The 22,909-nt window shown below is 56.6% G+C and overlaps 1 long non-coding RNA gene across 1 annotated transcript; it reads right to left on the reverse strand.

Moving 5' to 3' along the window:
- Positions 1–9,652: 9,652 nt before the first annotated feature.
- LOC114009607 (uncharacterized) lies at positions 9,653–14,947 on the reverse strand. The gene is made up of 3 exons (XR_003550993.1): positions 12,430–14,947; positions 11,962–12,124; positions 9,653–10,296 (listed from the first exon to the last, which is right to left on the reverse strand). It is a non-coding gene; the product is annotated as an uncharacterized LOC114009607 (long non-coding RNA).
- Positions 14,948–22,909: the final 7,962 nt, after the last annotated feature.

Below are 22,909 nucleotides of genomic sequence, written 5' to 3' on the forward strand. Positions count from 1 at the left end.
GGAGACTGGGAGGGGCACACGATGGTAAATCCTTTAAATAAAGAGCAATCTTTATACAACCAAAAACAAAAAAGGCCACAGTATTTCTGCTTTTAAATTAAAAGAAAAAAATTAATTGCCCGAAGGCACATGTGCTTGCCAGAGAAAGAGAGAGGGAAAGGAGAAAGCCCCCCACAGACACGGTCACGCCACAACCCCTCCTCCACTTCTCCATCCTGTCAGGGTGTGGGGACGCGCACACGCACGTGGCATGGTCTCCACACCACCAGGGCCGGGATTTCAACCACAGTCGGCCATGCGGAATCAGGCTCCTTTACCACTAGGCTACATGGTTAGCCCAGCAGACAGATATTAAAGACCATCCGTTTCCATTACAGACACAGGTCCAGGCAACGAAGTGGAGGAGAGACCACTGCTCAGTGGCTCCGATCCGCAGGTGGAATGAAAGGAATGTTATCCGTGGGATCATTTTAGCCCTTCCAACCATCTGTGAAGTTGGTGGATCATCCCTGCTTTTTACAAAGGCAACCATGGGGCCAGTAGATGGTGTAGCGCTTGCATCGCTGGACTCCCGCACGGCTGACCATGGTTCAAGTTCCAGACGTGCATGCATGCCTAGGATCCTGGGAGGAGAATGGAGAAGAGATTGCCGCTTGGCCATCCCACCTGGGGGTGATTTCTCACTCTGCCTCTCACGGTCTCTGTCCCCCCACCCCATCAAGGCGAACACCTCTTAAAAAAACAAAAAGAGGCGATCATGTGAAATGTACACGCATGTAAAAGGTGTGTACAATACTGAAGTACACCGGGTCAAGTGCAAAGCTGCTCTTCACACGCTCCCCCACCCACCACACGCCTTCCATCCTCTCCAGCCTCTCGTGCGTTTACTGCAGGTGTGAACACTAGCTGCCTCGACAAGGTAAGCACAGAGCGACCTTGAGCACGACTCAGCTCGGGCCCCCGTGCCATTTCTGCCGCCTCAGCCCACACTCATAGACACCTGTTCACAAAGGGGAGGCCTGGGCCAGGCAGGGGAGGCGGGGAAGGAGGCGCAGCCCTGCAGCCCTGCCTGGTGCTCTGCGCCTTTTCCCGTCCCTCAGCTCCTCGGCCTGAGGCTGTGGCCCTGCCAGTTGCAGGTGGGGGCCGAGGTGTTCCTGGGGTGGCAAACTGGCTCATTGGCTGGTAGGTGCGTCCCGGGCAGCGACTGAGTGCCGGCATGTCCTGCTGCCACTCCTCTCCTCAGTATCAGTCCTCCGCACTGCCCCAGAGGGACTTAGGGCTAAATCTGGACGTCGTCCCTAGCCACTCTAATCCCTTTCAGTTGTCTTGAGGGACATGGCAGTCTCAGCGCCCCTGGCCGTCACTCCAGCCCTCCTCTCCCCGTGTTCGTGGCAAAGCACTTCTCATCCATTAAGACCCAGCGCAGGCCAGCCTACGCACGCTGTCCTCGGGGCTCTGGATGCCGAGCTGGGAGCCACGTGGCCGACCCCTAGCCGGGATCCCTGTGGGCCTGCAAACAAGCCAGGGATGGGACCAGCAGATAGCGTAACGGTTACATCACTGGACTCCCCTGTGGTCGACCGTGGGTCAAGTCCCAGACCTGGTGACTTAAACTCACACCAGGTACATGTGCGTGCGTGCCCAAAATACCAAGAGGAGAATGGAGGAGAAGGGATTATAGCTTGGCCATCCCTCCTGGGGGGTGATTTCTCACCTTTTCTCTCTCCCTGGCTCTCCGCACGCCCCTATAGCAAAAATAGCTCTCCAATAAATGCCAGGGCCGAGACACACAAGACCCCGACAAGCCAATGGGCTGGGGGGGGTTACAGCTGGGCGAGACCCTGCGGAGGTTGGGAGGATGCCCCTCTCCCCCTCTCCCCCTCTCCGCCTCTCCCCCAAGCAAACACACGCTCTAACTTAAAACAAAACAGAACACTCCCAGGCCCCTGTGTCAGCTTTCCGTCCCCTGCAGAACCCTCCCCTCCCTGGCTGCCCAGCAGATGCCCACCGTGGGACTTGGCATCAGCCTCATGGCGTCTCCACGGATGGCCTGACCAGCTTCCAGGTCCTGCCCTGGGTGCTTTACAGAATCATTTCCTGGGCCAGCAGGCAGTGTGGAGGTTAGGCCAGTCGGATCCCACATGGCTGGCTTCATGGTTTGAGTCCCAGACCCAGCAGCTTGAAAATGACACCAGGTACATGTGTGTGCTAGAGAGGAAAATGGAGGAGGGATGGCTGCATGGCTGTCCCCGCCCCCACTCCCCACCCTGGAGGAAGATTGCTCACTTTCCCTCTCTGTCTCTCTCCGGGGAGCGAGCATCCACTATAGCCAAAATAATAATAATAATAATAATAATTTCCCTTAACCTTCAAGGCAGCCCTGAGGAGGTAAGAACTGTTGCTCCCACTTGACAGGCGGTGAAGTGGAGGCCCAGGGTTTAATTATCTTGGTGGAGGTCTGATTTTCTCCATCAGTCCTCCCGTGTTCCCTGCTCTACCCAGGAGCCTAGACTCCCTAAAGAGCAGGGGCTGCAGAGATCATCCCTCAATCTGCATCCCCAGGCCTGGGACCCGTGGGGCACAGTGCAGGACTGGCTGAGCGGCTCCTGAGCGCACGGCCCATCCATCTGGTGCCCCCCAAGTGGCAGAATGAGAGAGGACAAGAGGGACGTGCCCGGGGGCTGGGGGCCCGGGAGGCTCTGCTAGGTGGGACCCCTCCAGGTCATTGGAAGCACGGGTTCCTCAGGACGGCAGAGGCTGCCCCTGGAGGAGGGCTGTGGAGACCCTGCTGGGAAGTGTCCTGGGGCTCCTCTACAGCTCCCCTGGGGAGGGGCCCTCGGCCCTCTGCAGATACTCACTGCTCCCCACTCTGCTCTGCAGGCGGGCGGGGCGGGGGGAGGAGAAAAAAGCGCACGTGGTGGTGGTGCGGGGCACACCAGGGACCTGCAGCCTTCCCCCGACCTCGCGGTGCCCTCGTGGCCCTTCTGCAGCTGGGAAATGAGGATCAGCAGGAGGGCGCTGGCCCCAGGACCGACTCAGGTGTGCACAGCCTGCCCCGCACCCCGCGTGCCCGCGCCTCGCCCAGCCCCGGAGGAGGTGGGCCCAGCTTGGAGGACGCTGGGAGGCGATGCTAGAGGTGGGGCTGTGGCTGAAGGCAGCCTGCCCGTGGACTCGGAACAGCTTGCATTAATCCAGCACTTTCCCTTCCATTAGCATCCGCCCTCCCCTGCATCCCCAGGGGGCCTGCCATTATCTCTGCCTGCCAGAGGGCGGAGGCTGTGAGCTCAAGTGACTTGCCCAAGGTCGCACAGCCCTTGCATGGCCGAACAGCAGTAAAGTCTCAGACCAAATCCTCCTCCCCAGACCTCCTCCCGTCTCCTCTGCCTCCACTTTCAGCTCTTCCAGCATCCTCCATGCTGCCCTAAGGGAGCTCTCTAAACAGAACCGTGAGCCAAGCACCCAGCCCTAAGGATCCCCAGACCCCGCCCCCTTGTACTGCACCCTGCCACACTGCCACTCCTCACACTGCCACACTGCCATACTGCCACGCCTCACACTGCCACACTGCCACTCCTCACACTGCCATGCCTCACACTGCCACACCACCACTCCTCACACTGCCACACTACCATCCCTCACACCGCCACTCCTCACACTGCCACACCTCACACTGCCACGCCTCACACTGCCACTCTTCACACTGCCACACTACTTCCATTGTCCTCTCGGGATTTGGGGCACACACACACCCATGCCTGGCATGACTTTCAAGCTGCCAGGTCCAGGACTTGAACTATGGTTGACTACATGGAGCCCAGTGATGTAGCTATTATGCCATTTGCTGGTTCCCCCAGTGTGATTTTCAACCTACTAGATCCGGGACTCGAACTATGGAATTGGACATGTGGGATCCAGTGCCTTAACCTTCATGCCACCTGCTGGTCTAAGCACTCCTTTTAAACATAGAATGTCCTCCATAAGAAGCTCTAATAGGGACCAGCAGTTAGCATAATGGCTATGTCGCTGGACTCCCATGTAGCTGACCGTGGTTTGTGTCCCGGACCCAGTGGCTTAAACTCACGCCAGGCACATGTGCGTGTGTGCCCAAGATCCCGAGAGGAGAATGGAGGAGAAGGGATTGCGGCGTGGCCATCCCCCTGGGGGGTGATTTCTCGCTTTCTGTCTCTCTGTCTCTCTCTGCCTTTCTGGAGAGCATACCTGCCCTATAGCAAAAACCTCTTAAAAAAAAAAAAAGAAGAAGAAGAAGCAGCAGCTCTGATGGGGGTTATCTTATTACATTTAATTGTTGGGGCCCGCAGACGGCACAGTGGTAATGTCGCTGGACTCCCACATGACCGACTGTGGTTTGAGTCATGGACCCCATTGCTTGAAAATCACTCCAGGCGCGTGTGTGTGTGCCCGCGGTCCCAGGAGGAGACTGGAGGAAAAGGGATTGTGGTGTGGCCATCCTCTCTGGGGGGTGACTTCTAAATTTCCGTCTCACTGCCTCTGTCTCTGCCTCTCTCTCCCTGACGAGCATACATGCCTTAAGGCAAAAACTTCTTTAAAAAAACAAACTTGGGGCCAGCAGGTGGTGTGGCGGTTAGGGCGTTGGGCTCACACATGGCTGACCGCAGTTTGAGTCCTGGACCTGGCGGCTTTACTTTCTTACTCACTTTCTCTTTCTCACTTTGTCCCTCTCTAATCTAAATAACTAAATTAAATCATTGAAAAAAAATTAAAAACAAAAACATAAAAAAAAAAAATAACTTTTATTTGTCCCTCTCACCAGACTAAGCTGCTTTAGGACAATAGTAGTTTTTGTTTGTTTGTTTGTTTTTAGGAATTATTTAATTTTAAATTTATCATTATTTGGACCAGCAGATGGTATAATGGCTATATCACTGGACTCCCATATAGTCGACCGCGGTTCAAGTCCCAGACCCACTGGCTTAAACTCACACCAGGCACTTGTGCGTGCAAGCCCAAGATCCTGAGAAAAGAACCAGACATTAGACTCACCTGGAGAAGAAGCTTATTTAAAAAGACCTTTGTTAGGGTATCATCTTCAGAAATTTCAATTTATTAAATCAGGATGTTAGTATTTTTTTAAAGAATTATTTTATTCAACTTTATTTATTTATTTTAATTTAACCAGATAGGGATATAGCAAGAGAAAGAGAGAGAGAGAGAGAGTGAAATTGAGAAAGCGCACTACCAGATCTGGGACTTGAACCACAGTCAGCCATGTGGCAGTCCAGTCCTTTAACCACGTCACTTGTTGGTCCCACGATGGCAGTTTTTATTTATTTTTTATTTATTTTTTATTTTTGGAGAGGTTTTTGCTATAGGGTGCGTGCGCTCGCCACACAGACAGAGACAGAGAGACAGAAAGCGAGAAATCACCCCCCAGGGGGGATGGCCACGCCACAATCCTTCTCCTCCATTCTCCTCTCGGGATCTTGGGCACGCACGCACACGCGCCTGGTGTGAGTTTTAAGCCACCGGGTCGGGGACGCAAACTGCAGTCGACTACGTGGGAGTCCAGCGACATAGCCATTACGCTAACTGCTGGTCCCATGATGGCAGTTTTTAAAAGTGTGTTTATTGGAACCAGCAGTTAGTGTCCGGACCCGGGGGACAGTCGAAAAGGTTTCCTGAGGGAAGGAGTGAGAGATGGGACGAACAACGCAGTGATACAACTCTTCAGGGTCATTAGGAGACGATGCAGTGTCACAGCTCTTCAGGGTCTTCTGTTCTTCAGGGTCTTCCAGGTCATCTGGAAATTATGGCCAGGGATCGTGGTTATATACATGTTGGTGGGCGGTGATTGGTTGAATGAAGGATTGTAAAAGGTGGGTTATGATTGGTTACTTTTGTGGACCAATCATGAGGTGCCGGATATGCAAATCTGAGGGATTCTAAGCTCACCAATTTGCTATGGGAAGTGGCCAATCAGAGCATGGTTTTGAAGGTGAGGTTTTTGAAGGGGAGCCAATCATGGCCTTTGGCATTGTGTAATTGTTTGCTCTCTGAGAAACCAGCGATATTCTCTGGTGCGCAGCCTCCCACAGTTAGCATAATGACTATGTTGCTAGACTCCCATGTAGTCGACCGCAGTTTGAGTCCCAGACCCGGTGGCTTAAACTCACGCCGGACACATGTGCGTGCGAGCCCAAGAACTGAGAGGAGAATGGAGGAGAAGGGATTGTGGCATGGCCATCTCCCCTAGGGGGTGATTTCTCGCTTTCTGTCTCTCTGTCTTTCTGGCAAGCACACACGCCCAGCAGCATAAAACCTCTCCAAAAAAAAAAAAGTGCTTATTTCTTTCAACCATAAGAGACAGAGACAGAGAGACAGCACCCCAAACAGAGTCTTTTTTAAAAAAAGAGATTATTTTATTTTATTTTATTGATTATTATTCAATTCGATCAGAGAGAGACAGAGACACAGAGAGAGAAAGCAAACTGCCAGGTCAAGGGCTCTGTGGGAGCCCAGTGCCCTAACCACCATGCTACCTGCCAGTCCCTAGGCAGAGTCTTGATGCCACAATCTGCCCGTCTCAGCCAGCCCCAAGTCATGGGCACTTGGGAGGGAGCCTGGACAGCTCAGGGAGGTCTCTGGCTGCGGAACTTTCCCACAGGGGGGCCTGGCAGAATATGTTGCATTTGACCCCTTGTGCCACCACCCGGCCCAAGACGAGGACTTTTCAAGCTGTCCCTCTTGCACATAGCTCCGGCTCACGGGAAGCACTTGGTGTCCCTGGGCCAATGGTGGGACATCAGGAGAAGCTGGTGTTTAGGGAGGGGAAGAAGGAGTGGGATTCTGCTTTGGGCCACTTGGGGTCTGAAATGCCACCAGGACACCCAGGGGACTGGGCTGTGTGGGAGGTGGGAGTTGGAAATAGGCTGAGCACGAATGGCCTCGCTCTGAGCCAGCGGATGCTCAGTGCCTGGCGTGCTTTCTCCCCTCCATCCCCAGGGAGTGGGTTCTATCAATCCGTGATGGTAGCCGAGGCTCAGAGAGGGACACTAAGGTGCCTTACAGCTAGAAACAAGCACAGCAGGACTTGAATCCAGGTCCACGTAATGCCAAAGTCCAGGCACTTGGGGCCAGCAGGTGGCGTAGTGGTTAAGGTGCTGGACTCCCACACGGGCAACTGCGATTGGAGTCCTAGATCTGGCAGCTTGGAGATCACGCTGGGTGTGTGTGCGTGGGTGCCCAACATCCCAGGAGGAGATGGAGAAGGGGTTACAGTGTGGCCACCCCCCACCCCCCACTCCTCCCCACCGGAGTGATTTCTCATTTCCCTCTGTCTCTCTCTCCCCAGGAGTACACACACCCTATGGCAAAATCCTTTAAAAAAAAGAAAAGAAAAAAGTCTAGGTACTTAATCCCTCTTCCATATGGTGGACTAAAAAGGACTGGATTTCCAGAACACATACCTTTAAGGGAACATCATGGGGGGATTGGAGAAGGCACTGTCGGGGGGGCGGGGGGGACACAGGGAGGCCAGGAGAAGGCTGCAGGAAGGGCCAGGGCCAGGTGAGCAGCATCTGTCCAGGGGAGATCAAGCCGGGTGGGGCGGATTTGGTCACTGGGAAGCAACCTTCCTTCCAGAGAGCTGTCTCCACAGGCAAGCCTTGCTGGAGCTAGTAGGGGGCCTGCAGGGTGGGAGGTGAGAGGTAGCGGCTGCGAGGATGAGAAGAGGTGGGCAGGAAGGGAGCGCCCTGCGGTTCACGGCCCAGAAAGGCTGCGCTAGTGGGTAGGGGCAGGCTGGGCAGTACTGGGATGGGTGTGAGCAGTGGGCGGAGGGGTGTGTTTTTAGGCCAACCTGTACCTGGACAGCCTCGAAGTGCCCTGCCCCCCCATCACATCCCTGTCTTGCAAGCCAGGCCACAACCTCCTTATCCCAGTGCGTCCTCCCTCTGCGCACAGCTCCCCTGAGGTTGTCCAAGACCAGCCACCCCCACCGCCTGCTGTCTCACCCTCCGGTCGGCCTGGTGAGGCAAGCAGGGAGGAGTTTCCAGGCAGGAAAGCGCTGAGTCACTCTGCCGCACATCTGGCCTCAGACCTTGCTACCCAGCTGGAAGGGCAGGAAGGAAGAGGCTCCCCCCCAGTCCTCCAGCCCTGCTCCCAGTGCCAGCCCCTGCTGGGCTGCCTCCCCACGCCATGGAGGGTGCCTTTGTGCTCGGTACAGCCCCGGGATAGACTGGGTGCCCCCTTTCCAGGTGAGCACTCGGGGAGACGGTGGCATGAGTACAGGTCCTCACGGAATTGGAGAGCGGCCCCACCCCACCGTGTCCGCGCCCTGTGTGTGGCCACACTGGACAGGACGATGTTCAGGGACAGTGGGCGACCAGCAGACAGACACCCCATGCTCCCACCAAAATGGCCCCTTCCCAGAGTCCCGGTGGAGGGAGGGCTGCCCTGACCCGCCCAGCCCTGCTCCTGCTTCTGGCTCTGCTCTGGGCCCCAACCCCTGCTGCCCCCCCACATCTTTCATCTTCCCCTTCCCTGCTGCGAGGACTGTGGGGGCCATTGTTCTGAGTGAAGAGAGGTGTCCAGCTCCTGGGAGGGGCCGGACGTGCCAGGACCTCTGGTCTCCACAGTCCGCTCAGCTCAGCAGCCTTTTCTAGGGCCCGGTGAGACACTGGGTATGTCACTTCGCTCCTCTCAGAATGGGGCTTCCCACCCATGGGACAGGGAAGAGCTGTTCTCTCATAGACCCAGATGGTCCCTGATATTTTTTTTTTTTTTTTTTTGGAGAGATTTTCACTGTAGGGCGCGTGTGCTCACCAGACAGAGAGAGACATAGAGACAGAAAGCGAGAAATCACCCCCCAGAGGGGATGGTCACGCCGCAATCCCTTCTCCTCCATTCTCCTCTCGGGATCTTGGGCACGCACGCACATGCGCCCGGCGTGAGTTTTAAGCCACCGGGTCCGGGACGCGAACGGCGGTCGACTATGTGGGAATCCAGTGACATAGCCATTACGCTAACTGCTGGTTGCCCCTGATATTAATTTTTTATTAACTTTTTTCCCCTCTTTTTAAGTTTTTGCTATAGGGCGTGTGCACTCGCCAGAGAGAGACAGAGAGGTAGAGAGAGAGGGAAAGTGAAAATCTCCCCAGGACGAGGTGGAATGGCTATGCTGCAATCCCTTTTCCTCCATTCTCCTCTGGGGATGTGCCTGGCTTGATTTTCACGCCACCAGGTCCAGGACTTGAAGCACAGAGTAGGCCATGTGAGCATCCAGCTGCCTTAGCCACCACGCCACCTACTGGCACCAATTTCTTTTTAAATTTTTTTAGAATTATTTTATTTTAACTGTATTTTATTTATTTTAATTTAACCAGAGAGGGACAAAGAGAGAGAGCGTGAGAGAAAGCAAGCTGCCAGGTCCGGGACTTGAACCGTGGTCGGCCATTTGGGAGTCCAGCGCTCCTATCCATCATGCCATCTGCCGCTCACTGGCTCCAATTTCTGATTTTCCTCATTTTTTTTTAAGAATTTTTATTTATTTATTTATTTATTTACTTTAATTTAACAGAGTGAGAGAGAGAGAGAGATTGGGAAAGTGAGAGAGCAAGCCACCAGGTCCAGAACTGGAACAGCCATCGGCCATGTGGGAGTCCAGCACCCTAAACCACCACACCACCTTCTGCCCCCCACCCGGTTTTTCCTTTAAAAAATGCAAATAATAATAAAACCTCTCCCACACCGCCTAAAGGAGGCACCACCTCGTGCTGGAAGAAGAAACCAGTACCATTACTGAGGGGCTTCTGACCACAGAGTGAATCCCTGCCTGCTGAGGATGTGGGAAATGCAGAGACACGCACGTTCGTGAACAAAGTCACCTGAAACTCCACCCTGAGCACCTCTTAAGTGACGATGTTTCTCCCTGTTAGTTTGCTATAGACGCGTGTACAACAGAGAGACCGATCCAGAGGGAGGGGAAACCGAGAAAGCAGCCCCCAGAGGGAAGGCCACAGGGCCATCCTTTGTCCTCCGGTCTCCTCTCAGGATTTTCAACACACACACACGCACACACACGCGCGCGCACGCGCACACACACACCTGGCATGATTTTCAAGCCACTGGGTCTAGGACTTGAACCGCGGAGTAGACCATGTGGGACCCAGCCACACACCTGCTGGCCTGGTGAAGATTTTCTTACACCGAGTGGGACTGTCTTCCCTCCCTCTCCAGGCAGGACTCAGCCTTCCAGGCTGGCGCGGTGGTGGTGGTGCGTATAATCAGCATGTTCCGTTTCCTCTCTGGGCCTCAGTCTCCCTACATGGAAAGGAAGGGAAGGGCTGAACGACTCAAGGGGGACACAGACTCGTCTCACAGTCGGCCGAGCCTCCAGTGCGGTAGCTCTGGCTCAGGAGAAGAGCCCTGTGGCCGACCACCATGTCTGCTGTGGTAGTCAGGAAGTCGCGGTAGCATGTAGCGCCGCGTTCCAGCAGTCTGGCTCTGAAAGCCCAAGTGACTTCTAAGAGCCCTCTCTCCGAGTCCCTATTCCAGACCCTGGCTTCCTCTGGGAAGGTGATCCTGACTGTTCTCGCACTCCGGACCTGTCTTCGGCATCCTCCTAGCTCCGACTTAACACTCCTCATTGGACTCCCTCTGCAGAGCCGAGAATGGCTCCCTCAATCCAGACTCCAATCAGAATGATCGTGGGGAACTGAGGAGGGAAGGGGGTTGGGCACTTCCTCACTAACCCAAGTATGCAGAGCTGGCCCTGTGGCCTGTTGGTTAAGGAAGCTGGATCCCAGACCACCAGCACATGGTTTGAATCCCAGACTCAGAAGCTTGGAGAGCTCAGTGGGTATGTCCAAACAGGGTGAAGAAAGGGAGGAGAGTGTTGAGGTGTGACCGTCCCTACTGGGGGGGACTTTCTTTCTCTCTCTCCCTCTCTGTCTCTCTGTCTCTCGCTGGCAAGTACAACACCCTTTGGCAAATACATTTTTAGCAAAGGAAAGTATGCAAATAGGCTGCATAGGAGCCATTCCCCCGCAGCCTAGGCTTGGCTATTTGAATATTAAATGATCTGATGCAAATGAGCATTCTCTGGGCCACGGGCCAGTGTTGGGGGGGCAGTGTGGAGACAGCCCTCCCCCACGGGGAGGTAGAGTGGCCCCAGTTCCAATGCAAGGGCTCTGCAAGGGGGACCTGGACTCAGCGAGGGGACAAAGACTCGGGCTGCGGCTCTGGGGTTTGGGGTGGCCAGTAAAGGGAGAGGCATGGGTAGCAGAGATGGGCCCAGTGATACGGGGGTGCTGGGAGGAGGACGCAGGGAGGGCGCTTGGCGGGGGCCAAGCCCTGTCTTAATGTTGACTCTTGCTCTCCCCAGGAGTCGAGGGGGACTCACTGTCCGCGTTTCCTGCCCTACCATCTGGAGGCTTCAAGGGCTATAACCCAAGGGCATGGGGTGGGCAGCCCCGGGTCCCTGGACAGGGACTCTCTTGTTCCAGGACTCACAGTGCCTCTCTAGAAGCTGCCTCCAGCCTACAAGGCCTTGGAGACAGGAGGGACCTTCCAGGAGTAAGAAAACCCAGGAAAGCCTCCCTGTGCTCAGGACCCAGACCTGCGTCCCTCTCACTCCAGAGTCGGCCTTTCAGCCCAGTCCAGGGGCCAGGGCTCTCCGCACTGGGCCATCATCAGTCTCTGGCCATAGCCAGGCAGCCACAGCCTCGTCTTCAGTGCAGCCCAGGCCCAGGCAGTGGAGGGGCCCGAGGTCAAGGGTCGATAATAGCCTGGGGGGAGAGCCCAGCTAAGGGCTTTCTTGGATGGCTCCCACAGTGGCTCTGCCGGCTCTGCCAGCGGATCGGATGCTGCAGGCAGAGGGGCACTCTCCCTCCCGCCTGCCAAGGCTAAGCTGGGGCTGGCACAGCACAGGGCCCGACCCCACCCTGATCCCTGAACTCTGAGCCCGCATGCACCTTCCACACCTACCCTTCAGGCCAGGCTGGGGTCAGGCCGGGCCACCCATGGAGCCTGAAACAGGACACCCGGGCAGGGAAGAGGGATCCAGGGCCACGGCTGCCATCCGATCTGCAGGCAGAGAGGCTGTGCACTGGCACCCCTGAGTCTGGGCTGCAGAGGGGTGCCCTGGCTTCTGTGGAAGAGCAGCAGACATCTGTGAGGGGCCCAAGCCTGCAGGCATGGAGCGGGTCTGTGGGGTTGCTGATCCTGAGGGGCCCCGGACCAGGACAGAGGAGCAAAGGTCCCACCGCAGGGCCTCGGCCGACCTCAGGCACCTGGCCGTCAGCACACTTGCTGAAACTGCTCTGAGAGAAACGAAGCCCCCACCGCCTGCTGCAGGGACGTGGCCACGGTCGGCCTGGACCCAGGGCAGTGGTTCAGGTTCCAAGGGCCCACCTTGCCCGCAGTCCCAACTACGGGTTTCATAGGTCTGCATACCTGAACCAGGTGGCCCAACTGGCCTGCCGCTACCTGGGCTGGCAGTGGGCTCGCCCCAGGGCTCTGCCATCCCTCGGCTGGTTCCAGGTCTGTGAGGTCAGAGCCAGGGCTCTCGTGGGTGCAGGAAGGACCAGGCAGCAGGAGCCGGGTGGGCAGGAGGCGCACAAGCCCAGCACAGCGGGGTCTCTGTGGCCACTGCGGCCCCCAGGCTGGGGAGCAGCAGGTGCCACAGCAGAAGCAGCAGCCAGCTGGGTGGGCGGGGACCACTTCTGCTTCCCTGTGCCATGAGGACTTCCTGGGGGCCTGGAGGGGAGGGCGCCGGCCTGTCATCCTGCCTTCCCTGCGTAGCCTCACAAGGCCTGTCCTGGAGCATCCCTCCGGTCCTCATCACCCCAGAAGGTCAAATGCGGGACCAGCAGGCCTTGTGGTGGCCGAGCCGCGGGCTTCCCACGTGGGCCACCATGTTTGAGTCTAGACCTGGCAGCTTGCTTTCTCACTTTCTCTCCCTCTGGGACCAGCAGGTGGCGTAGTGGTCGGGCGCCGGGACGCCCACATGGCTGACCACGGCTTGAGCCCAAACCCAGCAGCTGGCCTCCTCCACCAGCTGATGGCAGCCCTGGGGTCCAGAGGAACCCCGGACTTGAAGTCCACAGAGGAGTCAAGTCCTGCTTGTGCGAGGGGTCTGTCCCCTAGGGCCTCAGTTTCCTCAGAAATTTGGGGGTAAAGCCTGCCACCCCAGAGGCTGTCGGAGAAGGAAATGAGGGTGAAGGAGAGACCAGCAGGTCCCAGCCTTCCCCAGGCCTGCCTTCACACTCTGCTGCCCTCTGGCCCGTCTCCGCTGCTCCTATCCACTCCAGAAGGACGTCCACCCACCAAGCCAGGACCCTCTGCTCCGACCAGGCCCCCTCGGGCTGAGTCGAGGACTCTAGTGACATCCTCAGGGGTTCTGCTCTGAAAGGGCCTCCAAGGGACAGAGGTGAGTGGAGGCAGAACGTCAGCCATGGCAACCAGCCGGCGGGGAGGGCGCTTCCGCTGGAGTCACTTGGTCACGTTTCCCCAACGTGCCCTTCGGTCTTGGGGAGAAGCCACGGCCGGAGTCAGCCTCTGGTTAGGACAGGAAGTCCTGCGGGGCTGTGCTGGGACTCACATGAGACTGTGTCACCTCGGCCCTGGGTGCCGCTGCACGGAACTGTCTCGGGTCAACCCCCACTGCTGCCAACGTCTCATGGTTTCCTCCTTCCTCTCTGGGGCCAGAGGCCAGCCGTACTTAGACTGGCCCTCCACCCCTGCTGGCTCTCACAGCGTGCACTCCTGAGCCTGAGAGATCTGGTTCAAATCCTCGCTGGCCGCTTCCCACCTGTGATCCCAGGTGAGTGGCCGCCTCTCTCCGAGCAAGACTCAAGTGGACGACATGGCAGCGTGGGAAGGGCCCGGCCATGGGCTCACTGAACGTCAGGTTCCTTTCTTCCTCCCAGGACGAGCCTTTGGCTGAGGCCTCGGTTGGGGCTGGGCAAAGCCAGGGGTCCTTCCAGAATCTGTACAAGTGGTGGAATGAGGCCCAGCATGGCAGCACAGGTGAACACCGCATGGTCCCCTGTGCCCAAGTCGCTGGCGAGGGCTCCGGGGGAGGGTCGTGGTGAGACCTGTCAGGGGTGGTGCTTACTCTCTCTTTAGAAGAGGAAAACAAGGTGTCACGTACCCCAACACTCCTGCCCGGGTGGCCCGTGCCGGTCACTGCAGACCTTGAGCCTCGAGTGTCTGTTGTCACGTGTACAGGGGAACATGGCTTGCTGGTCACAGAGGCTGCCAGGAAGGGGGACTGAGCCTCCGTCCCGGAGGGAAGAGGCCCGCTGGGCTGAGGGGTGCTCTTCAGGGCTGCGTGCTCCGTGTAGGGCCAGAAGGCCGAGGGAGGGGACACGGTTCTGAAGAAGGGCAGGCTCTCAGCCTGCGTCGGTCATGGCGGCCGCTGTGTGCGACTGGTCTCAGGTTTGTGCTGAGGACTCAGGTCACGCTCGGCCACGCGAAGGCACCGTGGAGACTCACCGCCTCGGCCACATCCTCCCAGACGTCCAGGTGGGCACCTCGCTCAGCGCACCCCGGGCACACCAGAGGCGTTCTCAAACACGTCCGTGCACACCCGCACACGCGTCCTCGCCATGCAGAGGCACGCCCAGTGCGTTCATTCGCCCACGCCTGTGCATGCGACGCCCACGGGCCCGAGGGTCAAGGCGACACACACACCGGACACGCAGACACACCCACAGGAGGGGCGCAGTCACGCGCACTCACGAACGTGCGCCCGGGGCGCAAACACAGAAGCACACGTGAAGTCCTCGGAGATGCTCACACGTCCTTGCAAACGTGCGCACGGAAGCCGAGCGACTCCTCGCAGCCAAAGCACGGACGCACTCCTTGCACATACGCCCGCAGGCCCCATGCACACAGGCGCTGCCGGCCTCCTCCACATCACCGGGCGCTCAGCAAGCTTCCTCCTCTGCAGCCAACCGCCGCTCAGCTTTCTCCCCTCCCACTTCCCGCCGTCCTCCGGGGCCTCTGGGCCTCCCTCCAGAGCTGGGGGAGGGGGTGGGCCTCTGGCCCTGCTGATGTGGCAACCGCTCACCTGCAGCCGGGCCACACCCTCCGCTGGGAAAGACTTAAAGGAGCCGGAATCCCGGGTGTGCCCCACTGCCCCACACCTGGTGTCAGGTGTGCCCCTCACCTGGGGTGAAAGGAGGCCTGCTCACTGCTCCTCAGTGGAGAGCCCTGGAGAGGGCTCAGATGGCGAGTGGGACTCACCCAGGACTCCGGTGCCAGGAGCTCATGCTGGGAGTGGGAGCCCAATGGGCCTACCTCCTGCCTTCTGCCTCCTGCCTCCTGCTGCCTGCTGGCTCTGCACACCCCACTGCTCCCCGCTGTCCCCAGGCGCCCTGACCAGTACTCCCACCCTCTGCAGTCCTCAGCTGGGGGGGCGCAGTATGCCAGGTACCCAACCAGAAACCTGGGGTCTCCCTGCACACCCTCTTGGGGAATCTCCCCCTTCCCCCCCACCCTGGCCTGTGGTGTGCTGTCAGGCCTATGGCCCCACTGCACCTTGGTGGGAGGACAGTTTGAGTGGTGGGCAGGTGGCAGGGGTGGGGAGGGGCCGAGAAGACATAGCCATGCCCATTGGAGCCACCGGCCTGACAGGAAATCCAGCTGGGCTCTGCTCCTTGAGCACTCAGCTTAACCAGGGTAGGTGCGTTCTGTCCTCAGGGTCCCATGGCTGGTTAGTGGGAGACCACAGCCGAGCCCCAAGGGCTCCACAGCCCAGTAAAAGACAGCCTGCCGGAGCCCTGGGCTGGGAGGGGAGGTGCTCCCTAACTAGTGGCAGAGACATGACACTTGCCCGGGGTTCCCAGTCCAACGGGGCCATTCGCCTTCTCCTGGGGCCTGCTAGGCTGGAAAAGAGACACTCTCTTCTCAGGAACCCTGAGAAGAGCCTGAATCTAGGACCCAAAGGGACCCAGACGCAGAGACAGAGAAGTGAGCGCCCAGGAGCTGGCTTTGTGCGGCCCCTGCAGGCTGTGCCTCTGAGCCCAGCGTGGACCCGTGGCTGCAATCACTGGACACGCGTTGTGCTGGACGCTCGCTGTGCTCCAGCAGACCTGGAGCCCCCACGGGGGAGGGTCGCTCTCAGGGGCATCGCCTTGCAATGGGGGAAATTAAGCACGAAACAAGATGGCATGATGGCCAAGGGTGCTGGGTTCCCACATGGCCAACCACGGTTCGAGTCCTAGACCTGGCAGCTTGCTTTCTCACTTTCCCCTTCTCTTGCTCACTCTGTCCCTTTCTGGTCAAATTTAAATTAATTAATTTTTTAAAAATGCCACGTGCACCTGTGCAGAGGAGCACAGGGCCCTGTAGGAATATAGGGGAGGGGCTTCCAGGAAGAAGCGATGTTTCAGCTGTACCCTGAGTGACAGGCTCTAGGGCTAAGGCCAAGGGGGTTCCAGGCAGAGGGAACAGCATGTGCAAAGGATGGTGATCTGGGGAGAGGGCACTCAGGAAAGATTTTTTTCTTTGCTTTCTTTTTTTTTTTTTTTTTGTTATAAGCTTTTTGCCATAGGGCGCATGTGCACACAGAGGAGAGGCAGAGAGACAGTGAGAGGGAAAGCGAGAGATCACTCCCCAGGGAGGATGGCCACGCCGCAATCCTCCTCCACTCTCGTCCTGATTTGGGTACGGATGCACACATGCCTGGCATGAGTTTCAAGCCCAAGTTCAAGATTCAAACTGTGGTTGGACATGTGGGAGTCCAGCGCTTTAAAACCTATGCCAGCTGCTGGCCCTGAAAGGTTTTCTTTAAAGAAAAAATCATTGCTAGAGGGGCCATACACTCACCAGAGAGAGAGAGGAAAGTGAGAAGGTACCCCTGGGGAGGATGGCCACAGCAATCCCTTCTTCATTCTCCTCTCTGGATTTTGGGCACACACGCCCAGCGTGATTTTTAAGCTGCTGGGTCCAGGACTTGAACCGCTTAGTCAGCCAAATGGGATCCAGTGGCTTAACCACCAGGCTACCAGCTGGCCCAGGAAAGGTTTTCTAGGCAAAGTGACTAGACTAGACTAGACTAGACGGGATTTTGTTTTGTTTGTTTCCAGAGGTTTTTGCCATAGGGTGCGTGCACTTGCTGGCGAGAGAGACAGTGACAGTGAGAAGGAAAGTGAGAAATCCCTCCCCTCCCAGGGGATGGCCACTCTGCAATCCCTTCTCCATTTTCCTCCTTCTCCTCCTGGGGTCTTGGGCACACACACACACACACACACACACACACGTGCTAGGTGTGAGTTTCAAGCTACCTGGTCAGGACTCAGCTGCCGTAGGTCGTGTGAGTCCAGCGGTGTTCCTGGGTGGGGTTTTGGAAGAGGAAGGCTAGCTTCAGTTTGAGGGTGTGGTGGGAAGGCCGGAGCCGTGCCTACTGGTGGAAGGACAGTGCACTGAGGGTCCTGGGGGTCACAGACCGTGAGGAGGGGAAGCTGCTGAGTGGGCCTCCAGACCAAGGGGCCCCAGGGAGGAAGGGGACTCAGAGCTCCCTCACAGAGAAGAGGTGAGAATTAGGGGGATGCGCTGCACCCGGCTTCTCTCCTGCGACCCCGCCCCCGGGACTCATGCCCCCCTCGCAGACCTCTGTGGGTGTATTTCCATCAGGAAATGAGCAAACAGGTTTAGAGTAGCCCAGGGGACAGAGCCAAACAGAGTGAGTGTGCCGGGTTCGAACCGGCTGTTCGATCATAGCCTGGCTCCTTCCCCACACGGGAAAACCCCTATGAAATCAGGAAAAAATGGCTGCAGGTGGGGCCGGCGCACGTACTGTTACTGCCCTTTATGTTATTCACTATCACTCAGACGTCCAAGGTCGTCCTCCCTGCTGTCCGCGGGCCTAGGGCCTGAAAGCTCAGGGCCCGGGCGGCCTCGTGCGGCGGTGGCCGGGACGACAACACCAGGGCGTGAGGTGGGCGTGGCGGCGACGCCTGGAGGCAGCTCCGGGCATGGCCTCCGCACAGGTGGTCGGTACCGCGCAGGCCACAGAGGAAGCGAAAGCGGGACGTGGGAAACTTGGAGGCGCCCCGCACATCGTATACTGGGCGTTTCCTCCGCACTCCCCCAGCTACCGCTGCCCAGCCCGTTCCCAGAGCAGAACCTCAATTCAGGAAGGCGAGTGGTATTTCCCAGAGAGACAACCAGAGTGTGGCCATGCCTGGGTCCCTGGGGGTAGCCCCGCTAGGAGGGCAGGGATAATGACAGTGATGCTGAAAACCACTGCCTGGGTGCCAGCAGGTGGCCTAGTGGCAAGGCGCTGGACTCCCACATGGCAGACTATGGTTCGAGTCCCAGACGGTGAGGCTTTAAAATCATGCCAGGGGCATGTGCGTGTGTGTCCCAAACCCTAGGAGGAGCATCAAAAGGGATGGTGGCATGGCCATCCCCTGGAGGGTGATTTTTCACTTTCTGTCTCTCTGTCTCTCTGTCTCTGGTGATCGCACGTGCTCTATAGCAAAAATCTCTAATAAATAAATAAATAAACCGACTTGCTGGGCGGGCCGGATGGCGCAGTGGTACTGTGCCGCTCAACAGCAGCTGCCCAACACGCCACCTTGTCGGGACTGTCAGCCTGACACACCCAGTGCCCACCCTCGTATAGACGGGGACAGGAGAGCTCAGCGCGGCGAGGCCCCATGGGAGGTCTCCTTTACCACCCATCTGTCTCTGTCTCTGTCTCTGTCTCTCTCACTGGTGTGGGCACACACGTGCTCCATCATTAATTTAAAGCAGTCTGGGGACCGGCAGGTGGTGTGGTGGTCAAGTGCACTGGACTCCCACATGGCCAACTGTGCTTCACGTGCCAGACCTGGAAGCTTGCTTTCTCGCTTTCCCTCCCTCTCTCTCTGTCTGTCTCTGTCTCTCTCTGGTCAAATTAAAATAATAGTAATAATGATGAATAAAATTTTAAAAACGAAACAAAGCACAGTGGTTAGACAAGAGAAGGCACGGAAGGGAGCTTGGGCACCACCGTCTCCTGCCTGTGTGACCTTGGTGAGCTAACCCGCCGGCCCTCTCCACGCCTGTGTGCTTATCAGCAGAGCTTTATCACAGGCCCCGAGTCACGATGCAGCCCTGAGGATTCACGGGGATGGCGCGGGCAAAATGCCTAGCTGTCCACCTGGCATAGAGTAGGGGCGCAAGAAAATAGCTCCCAAGCACGCCTGGCGGCCTGGCGGTGAAGGGAGTCGGGCCCAGTGGCCCTGCGGTGAAGGGGTTGGTGGCTGACTGCGTGTATCAGTCCTGGACCCAGTAGCTTAAAACAGATGTGTGTGCTTCAAATCCCAGTAAGACAGAGCGATGGGGACAGGCTTGTGGCATGACCCCACCCCCTTCGGAGGTGATTTCTCCCTTTCTCTCTGTCTCTCTCTGTTGAGTACACACGCCCTCAAGCAAATTTTTTTTAAAAAGAAAGAAAACAGCTCGAATTGTTTACTCATTCAGCTAGCATTTATTGAAAATTTAAGGGAGGGAGCAAGCAGGTGGCATAGTGGTTAAGACACTGCACTCCCATGTGGGCAACTATGGTTTGAGTCCCAAACCCAGCGGCTAGAAACTCGTGCCGGGTGCATGTGCGTGCGTGCCCAAAATCCTGGTAAGAGAACGGAGAAGGGATTGTTGCATGACCATGCTCCAGGGGGCGATGTCTCACTTTCCGTCTCGCTGTCTCTCCTGTGAGCGCACATGCCCGATACCAAAAATCTGGAAAAGGAAGGAAGGCAGGACACAGGGCTTAGGGATACAGCCGTGAGACATCGCAGATGTTGTTCTTGCTTTACTGACTCGCTAGTCTCTGTCCCTGGGAGTTAGTACCTCGCCTAGCTAAAATGGTGAGAGACGAGACAGGCTGCAGACAGTGGTACCGGATGGAAATCTCATTGTGTACACTGTATTGATGTACTGTGAATGGCTGTAAATAAACAGATTAAAAAGAGAAGAGACGGGCTACAGTAAGTCAGGGCCTGGCTGCAGCTGCAGAGACAGGAAGAGAGAGAAAGGGAGTCTGGCTTTTTACATTTTATGTATTATTATTATTTTTCTTTAGATTTGCTATAGGGCTCATCCACTCACCGGAGAAAGACAGAGAGAGAGAGAAAATGAGAAAGCAAGCTGCCAGGCCCAGGACTTGAACTGCAGTTGGCCTTATGGGAGTCCAGTGCCTTAACCACCACACCACCTGCCAGCCCCAGAGGAAGAGGAGTGTTATTTTTCTAAGTGAATGGCAGTCTGCTCAGTCATGGTTGGAAGTCTACGGCCCGGGTTCATGCTGCGTGAGGGTTAATGGTTGCATAGCAGCATGCTGGAGGGTGGGACGGTGGGCACCTGTGTCCACATGGCTCTCAAAAAGAGAGGTTTTTTTTTTTTTTTGGAGAGGTGTTTGTTTGTTTGTTTGTTTGTTTTTGCTATAAGGAGCGTGCGCTCGCCATACAGACAGAGAGAGACAGAGACAGAAAGCGAGAAATCCCCCCCCAGGGGGGATGGCCATGCCGCAATCCCTTCTCCTCCATTCTCCTCTCGGGATCTTGGGCACGCACGCACACACGCCCAGCGTGAGTTTTAAGCCACCGGATCCGGGATGCGAACCGCGGTCAACTACATGGGATTCCAGTGACATAGCCATTACGCTAACTGCTGGTCCCAGGAGAGATTTTTTTTTAAGAATGATTTATTTTATTTCTTTATTATTATCTTTTCACACAAGTTTTGCCAGAGAAGCAGGAAGAGGGAGAAAGCAAGTTGCCATGTCCAGGATTTGAACCACAGTCGGCCATGTGAGAATTCTGGCACCTCAACCACCACACCACCTGCTGACCCCTCAACAGGAGAGATTTAAAAATAATGATAGGCTGGCCCGTGGTGTGGTGGTTGGGGTGGCCAGATCCTACAGAGCCGAGTGTGTGCTTTGAGTCCCGGGTCTGGTGCCTTGCAAAACATGGGATCAGGTGTATGCACACGCCCCAAATCCCTGAAAGGGCAGAGGTGGAGCAGAAGGGATTGTGGCATGCCCATTCCCATGGGGTGCTCTCTCACTGTCCTCTCCCTCTCTGGCAAGTGCACACGCCCTCTGGCAAAATTTTAAAAATATTGGTAGCAACAGATGGCGTGATGGTTACGTCACCGGACTCCCACACAGTAGACTGTGGTTTGAGCCCTGCACCCGGTGGCTTAAAACACACTGGGCACATGTGTGTGTGCCCAAGATCCTGAGAGATTGGAGAAAGGACTGCAGCGTGGCCACCCTCCTACCCCGGTGATGATTTCTTGCTTTCTGTCTCTTTCTCTCTCTGTCTCTCCAACAAGTGCACACACCCTATAGCAAAAATTTCTCTCTAAAAATATTTTTTTAGGGAGGCTGGCAGTTGGTGTAGTGGTTAAAGTTGCTGGACTCCCACATGGCTGACCAAGGTTCAAGTCCCAGACCTGATGGCTTGCTTTCTCACTTGCTCCCTCGCTCTTTTTGTCTCTGATCAAAACTAGAAAATAATAATAATAATAAATAAAGTTAATTTAAAAATTCTTTAAAAGAAAAAAATATTTCTTGTGCAGTTGATTAAACGTTTTTGCGTTCTCACTTTGTCCTCCCAGCAAACCTGTGGGGTCAAGAGTCTGATCTGCTGTGGAACCAGCAGTTAGTGTAATGGCTATGTCGCTGGACTCCCACGTAGTCGACTGCGGTTCTCGTCCCGGACCCGGTGGCTTAAAACTCACGCCGGGCGCGTGTGCGTGCGTGCCCAAGATCCCGGGAGGACAATGGAGGAGAAGGGATTGCGGCGTGGCCATCCCCCTGGGGGGTGATTTCTCGCTTCCTGTCTCTCTGTCTCTCTCTGTCTGTCTGGTGAGCACCCGTGCCCTATCGCAAAAACCTCTCCAAAAAAAAAAAAAAAAAAAGAGCCTGATCTGCTGAGTCCCCATGATGTGAGGGACGCGTCCGGAGGCAGTGCAGCGGCAGGGCGGGCTCCAGCCTGTGACTTCCCAAGCCTGGAGTCAGGCTTTGACTTCAGTGGCCGTGTCTGGGGCCCTGCCGGCTCCTCCCACCTCACGGTGGTTTGCGGAGCTCTTGGCAGGAGAGGCCGAGCCCACTGGCCTGCGACTTCACGGCCCTCGCTCATGTGCTGCCTCTCACTGTTTAGAAAACCTGCTAGAAGGTGCAGGCGCTCGCTCGCCAGACACAGAGGGGAGGGAGCAGCCCTGGGGGCCGGCCGTGCAATCTTTTTGCCTCCATGGTCTTGGCAGGGTATTAGCACATGTGCGCATGCACTCTTGTTTTTTGCTATAGGGTGAGTGTGTTCACCAGAGAAAGACAGAGAGAAGAGAGACAGAGTGAGAAAGCGCCCCTCGGAGGGCTGGCTACACCACAATCCCTCGGCCTCCATTCTCCTCTTAGGGTTCTGGGCACACAGGAACACATTGCCTGTCATGTTTTTCAAGCCTCTGGGTCTGGGTCTTGAACCTCATGGCTTGGCTGTGTGGGATCTAGCCACCTTAACCACCATGCCAGTGGCTGGCCCTAAGCTTCACATTTGATGACCTTCCCCAGCTCTGTGAGGAGGGTATTCATTGCCCGTTCACTGACAAGGACGCAAAGTCCGGGAGGTTGGGTTCCCAGGGCCGGCCAGGGCCAGCTGTGGGGCAGTAGGGAGCGCGTGCGGCTCGCCTCCCCTCCCCCTTGCCTCTGCACACCCCCCCCCCCCCCCCCTGCCGCTCCCACCTCATGCCCGCTCACTCACACCCCTCTCCCTGCCCCATTTCCTGGCTGAGCGAGCTGGGCCCTGGCTAGGGGGGCCCAGTCACTCCTCACCCAGAGGGCATCTGTTCAGCACTTTTCTGATTGCAGTTTAGTAGTTTTCTATTTAAAAGAATATTTATTTATTATTATATTTTGTTTTTCAAGTTTTGCTGT

Source organism: Tupaia chinensis, unplaced genomic scaffold (assembly GCF_000334495.1).
Source record: "Tupaia chinensis unplaced genomic scaffold, TupChi_1.0 Scaffold000573_1, whole genome shotgun sequence".
Lineage (NCBI taxonomy): Eukaryota > Metazoa > Chordata > Mammalia > Scandentia > Tupaiidae > Tupaia > Tupaia belangeri.